Raw genomic sequence first — 6,289 nt, 5'->3', positions numbered from 1 at the left:
GTAGAGAAGATATAAGGAGTTGTTCGCATACTAGTAGGGGCAGGGTGTCGTTGGTATAAATGAACATTGCCTGTTAACCGTTTAACCAATGATGATATGCTAGTACTTGGATAGCTGCAGTTTGCACATGTGCTGAGGAGATCTGCTAGTTTCTCTTTCATTGTTTAAGCTGCAGGAGTCAGGGCAGTAGCCATCCAAAAGGAGCATGGGGGGGAACCATCGTAATCCTGGCATTAAATGGCAAACGCATCTCCATCAGAACGGCTACATCCATTGTTTTCTGATGACCATTCCTAGTGTTTCGTTCTCTTTGCGTGTATGCCCGATGACACTGAGGCACTGGTGGAGATTGCCACATCTTCATCGTTTTCCATAGCCCTCAAATCAAAAACCTATTTTAGGTGTTGGCCATAGAGGATTTTTTTTATTATTTTTTTAAAATATTTATTTCCCCTACCCACATGAGACCTTCCTAATAGCCATTAGAGTAACACAAAACCTCACAGTGAGGTGTGTAATACAATTTACAGTTTTAAATACCCCGTTTTATAGTTAGTTTTCCTATATATTAGTTTAGAGAGAAACAATGTTTTAGAAGACCCAAAATACCAGTTATTTCAACATTGTGGCATTTTACAAAGTTGAAAATATGATACTTCACCGCTTTCTGTATGATGGGTTTTATTTTGGTATATTTTGTGCTTGTTCTGTCTTTGTGTTACTAAATTGCATAGATTGTGCAAATCCTTTAATTACTAAATGTCAAAGAATTAAGTCTGTTCCATTAGACTGCGCTACATTGTGTCCAGTAACGGCAGAGTGGACCTTACCATGCTGTGCGTCCCTATCACTTAGGGTTGACCTCCTCATTGATGTGGGCTGTTTGAGATTACCTTTCCCCTGCATCTTATGTTTCTAGAAAGCCTTCATAACTCTGTGTGCTTATGTTAGCCCTCCATGCTGTACTTTATTTATTGGAGTCATCTAGCATTGAATGAGTACAGTTTACAAAGACTCCAGCCACATTTCAATAAGTCCGAACCAATACATTCACTTTATTGAAACACAGCCACATCCACTGCACTGATTACATTTTATTTCATCAAACCACCACGATAACATGTTTTGCTCGGTAGGAAAGATGTGGTGAACTGTTCAGGATGGCTTAATGTAATAATAAAGCCCCTAACTGGTAGGGTCGGCAGTGACTAAGTCGACCACTGTTGGTTGACATTTAAATGGTCGAGGCATGGAAAAGGTCTACGTGCTTTTTCTTTGGTAAAGAGGAGTATTCTACTAGAGAATATAAAGGGCGCTTATAGTATAAGTGTTTCTCTAAAGCCGCTGCTTGGGCATAGGGGTAGTCACTCCCTATTAAAACCAACAAAGAAAACAGACAGCAAAAAAGCAGCCCAATAAATAAACCAAGGCAATGATATAAACATAATTGACTTTATAAGAAATTAATCTCATTACAATACCATTGACACACCTACATAAAACAAATATTTAAGAACTTTTTTATATTTTTTTAAAAAGTTCTTAAATATTTGTTTTATGTATGTGTGTCAAAGGTATTGTAATGATATTCATTTCTTATAAAATAAATAATTTTTATATCATTTGCCTTGGTTTATTCATTGTGGTTCCAGCGCAGCTTTTTTGGTGTCCGTGCTTTTTTTTGGTGTCGACATAGACACCGTATAAGTCAATGATGGCTAGCCTTGACACTCCAGATGTTGTTGAACTGCACATCCCAGCATGCCCCGCTACAGTTTTGCTATTTGGACATGATCAAACTGATGCAGGGCATGCTGGGATGTGTAGTTCAACAACAGCTGGAGTGTCAAGGTTAGCCATCATTGATAAACTCAATCTGTCCCCACTTGGATAGTAAAGTATGAAAAACCACCATTGGGGGAAAAAAACAAAAACGTGTATTGACTATTTTCTTGTGTCGACCTTTTGACCATGTCAACCCAATGCGTGTCTGCCTTTTTCATGTGTTGACTTTTTGACTGTGGACCAATTACTCTCGACCGCATCCCCTCCTAACTTTATTAAACAAAATAGCCTCAGATGGGTCACTTTTACCAGTGTATCCCCATTATTAAGATGGATTTCAACATATTATACTTTATGTTTGGTTATCAAAACCGTGCAAGTGAATTTATTTTCTCCTGTTGTGGATGCTTGTACTAGTATTTTCCTTAAACTTTTACATCTCTTTTGTGAACGTGGCTCGTTATTTCTTATTTGTTTTTATTATTTATGGGTGTTGGGTCTCTCGCCAGCTGGGAGAACGGCTGTGGTGTACGTGCAGCATTATTTCAAAGCAATCTGTAAAAAAAGTTTTTATGACCCAAACCCCTTCCAAGCTTTAATAAGAAACTCTAGACAGGAATCAATGACCATAATCATGTAGTGAGGATAGGCCACATCATTTTAAATGAGGACTTCTAAATGTAGAATATATTTTATCTTGTAAGACTAATAACATTCACATATATAATCGTATAAAAAAAAAAAATCCAGATATTTGATAAAAAAAATTCCTGATTCTGAGTCACTTGGTCAATCACAATTCCTATTGCCTTGGTCCTATGCAACTATATGCCCATATTTTGACTAAGGACTCATCTGTAACGGCTGGGAGAATGGCTGCCATCATTAGTAATGACATCTACACATACCCCATGATTGACGCGGAAGACGCTCACTGCATTTGTTCCACCTACGAATAGGTCGCAACGGTGACTACAATCCCACTGAATGCTTGTATCACCTATTCAGCCGTTGGTGCAAAACAACTTTGATGCATACGACTTGGAATTGGTAGCCACTCCCAGTTGCATATGTCAACTGCTTCACGTGTGCAATTTGCTACAAATCGAGAGATTTGATCGCTTTCAAATTTGCATCCGACACCGAATCGGGTCCAATCCTGGAGGTAGATATTTCTCTGTACACTGCAGACTTTCATTAAATCACCCGATACATCGGCCTTTTTGTCTGAAATCATCTCTAACAAAGAACAGTGGTTTGTGCTCTACTGAAACCTCTCAGTTCTGTCAAGGTGTAAAAAATTTGACATATACGTTTTGTGAGTGTTATTAGTAAGTTATTTTACATAAGACAGCTTGTATTAAATGTATTTGTTTTTTTTTAATAGTTGTTTCCATATACTCAGTTTATAATTTTCCATGATTGGTTGCAAAATAGTACACTGGCCAATCCAAACTAGCCGGTTCAGTGTGAGCATTCCGCTGCGTTTAAAGCCAGAAGAGGTTTCCTAAATTGTGTAATGAGGTTCAGCAATTACCTTCCTGCTGGAGGCGTTTATTAGTCAAAGGGTGTGAATGTCCTATAATCTGTTCTTAGGTATCCGGATGGCTTACCAAGTCTAGGATCGGCATGTACAAGGTTGACTTGGCTACAGTTTGCCTGTGTCGACTTTGTCATGTAAAATGAAAGACATGAGTTTCTACTGTTTCTTTGGACTTTGTCGTACTTTACCATCTACGGCGACTCTGGTTGGGATTGGAAAGTGTGCCAATCGCAGCCCAAAGCTTGGTGAGTTAAGCGGTACACTAATTGGGCGTCCACAGGCTCAGGTGTCGACATGGACACTCAAAAAAAAAAGTTAAAAACTCATGTCAACCATTTCCATATTAGCCTTGTGCATGTCCAGCTAGACCAGGCATGTCTAAACTGTGGTCCTGTTGTGAAACTACACATCCCAGCATGCCTTGCCATAGTTTTAGCATTCCCTAATAGCAAAACTGTCGCAAGGCATGATGGGACTTATAGTTCCAGTTACAGCTGGAGGGCCATAGTTTTGTCATGGCTGACCCTAGACCAGGGCTGGGCAACACCGGCCCTCCAGATGTTAATGAACTACACATCCCAGGATGCTTTGCATTAGTTTTGCTATGTGGCCATGTTGAAACTGATGCAAGGCATGCTGGGATGTGTAGTTCATCAACATCTGGAGGGCCGGTGTTGCCCAGCCCTGCCCTAGACATTGTCTGTGAGGTATATCGCATCCCTTTTCTTGCATTGAGAGGCCAGAACTGCCCGACCTCGCAGCAGTTGGTATGAGTAAATCTTCTCACATGGCTTCTAATATATTGTATAACTTAGCCAAATGGTGTTTGCTTACTTCTTGCTACCTACCCAGGGCTCTTTAAGATCCTGTTTGCAATTCCTCTTTTTGTTCTTTAATAACAAAAAACAAAACAAAAACAAATGTTCCTTCCCTCAGGGAAGGTTAATTTTTAATAAAAAAAATTATTCCTTTGTGAATTGTTTGTTGTCTTTGATCTCGTTACTCCTAATTATATCTCAGGATACCTATTCTTTACCAATAACTGATCACTATCTGGATGTCCAAAGTGTTCCTGTGCTACTGCTTAGTTATTGGGGTCAATACAGTAAGTCTTGCATTGAGTCCCACGAGCCGTTCTCACGGTCAACTCGCACTATGAATTTCATAGGCAGTTAGGGATGTCAATGCTGGGGCATTGTTTCAGTCCTGGGATTTGGGATTGAAAAATGCATCCCTAATTTAAAAACAAAACACCTACTCCACCCAACTGCCGCACACACATATATTTGTTGTGGCTGGGGTGCGGATAGGCGGTGCAGGGGTGCCACACAGAGAGGTCAGGCGGGCTGCTGCAGAACGAATCTATACCAGACTTTTTTTCTTCCCTTGAGCAGGAGAAAACTTAGGAAATTCTTTATTCAAAGGTAAAAATGACACATGCAGAACCCCTGACGTGTAAATAGTATAATATGGCCAATAAAGACGTGCCAAGTTTGAATGCCTAAAAAAGTATAAAAATGGCTTAAATGATGATTGTACTTGCAGATGAGAGCTGTGTTTATTTCCAAGGTTTACAAAATGGTATTAAAATACTGAATAATCGCAGACTTGTTTCTGTACCACTAAATGCTGGAAAGACTTTAATTTGCTGAAAAATACTTGCTGGCTATGATTTTTTCAAAAATAAAAACTTGAAAATCCGCCACTGGGCATATTTAAAAAATATATATATTTTTTATTATTTATGAAAACAAATTGTTTTGTCAACTGGCATCATATTGGATTGACCCCATAAAATGTGTCCCAACTTCTGTTGTCAAGGCATAATAATAGCCCATGTCAGTGGCGTAACAATAACCCCCACAGTGTCTGGAGGCGCTGGGTAAAGCCCCATACACTATGCAATTTTGGCCAGATTTCACCCGATTCCGATGGATCGGGCCAAAAAATTGTGTGATTTTTGGCCCAAATCGCATGTGTATGACATCTGAGCCAGATTGGAGGTCGGACTTGCTGCCTGTCCGATCTCCAACCCTTCCCTCCTCCCGGGGGTGTGGATGGGATTGCATGTGATACGTCCTTCCCGAGAAGGTCCTGTATGGCTCAAGGGGGTATGGACACCTTAAGTGTTGGTGCCTTAGGTCTTTGGGGGATAGTGCTGCACCGCTGCCGGAACCTGGAGATCTACTTGTTTGCAATCCTGGAGCTCCTCCTGCTACTATTAAAAATACCCTCACAAAATGACAGCCCCCTCACAGCAAACTGTTATTGAGCATGCTACATAGGAGGCGCCCATTTTTTTATTATGCCACTGGCCCAAGTTTTAGTGATATCCATGTTTGAGCACAGTTTCTTAAATCAAAATAACTAAGGTATTAATTTAGTCATCTGTGCTTAAATATGACTTTCCATCAAACTGGTACTGTAGTGTGCTTAAGAGCTTTGTTTGGGAAACACTACCAGAAAATGTATTTGTTGAATGCGTACATCTTTATTCGTATAAACACACAAGCGTTCGCCACTCAACCACTTATACTCTTTCAACAGCAAACCAGAGGTACCTCGGCCTCCAAATGGAATATTTTATTTTTAGGCCAGGTTGAAATGCTACAGTAGGAAATTTGGCCCACTTTGTTTTCTGCTAAAGTCATTGTATAGTGTGACTCCAAAATGTAAAAATAATACTTGTATCCTGTATTGTTGCACTGCTTGGTAATGTTATTGAGACAGTGTCTTCTACAGTTGTTTGCTTCGAGCAAAGGTATAGCACTATAGCCTCATTAACATTGTGCTCAGTTAATCAGTGTAGGCAAACATTTAATATGGTGTATAATAACACACCTGTATTTAAGCCAGAAAAATCTTCAATTTTATGGTGAGTTGCAAACCTCCTTAGGGGCCAGATGCACTAAGCTTTTTAAAAAAAATGATAAAGTGGAGAGTGATAAAGTAAAAACCAGC

The sequence above is a fragment of the Crinia signifera genome, chromosome 9, assembly GCF_055691185.1.
Source record: "Crinia signifera chromosome 9, ASM5569118v1, whole genome shotgun sequence".
NCBI lineage: Eukaryota > Metazoa > Chordata > Amphibia > Anura > Myobatrachidae > Crinia > Crinia signifera.
The sequence above is the reverse complement of the archived record's forward strand: the minus strand, read 5'-3'. Positions refer to the sequence as shown.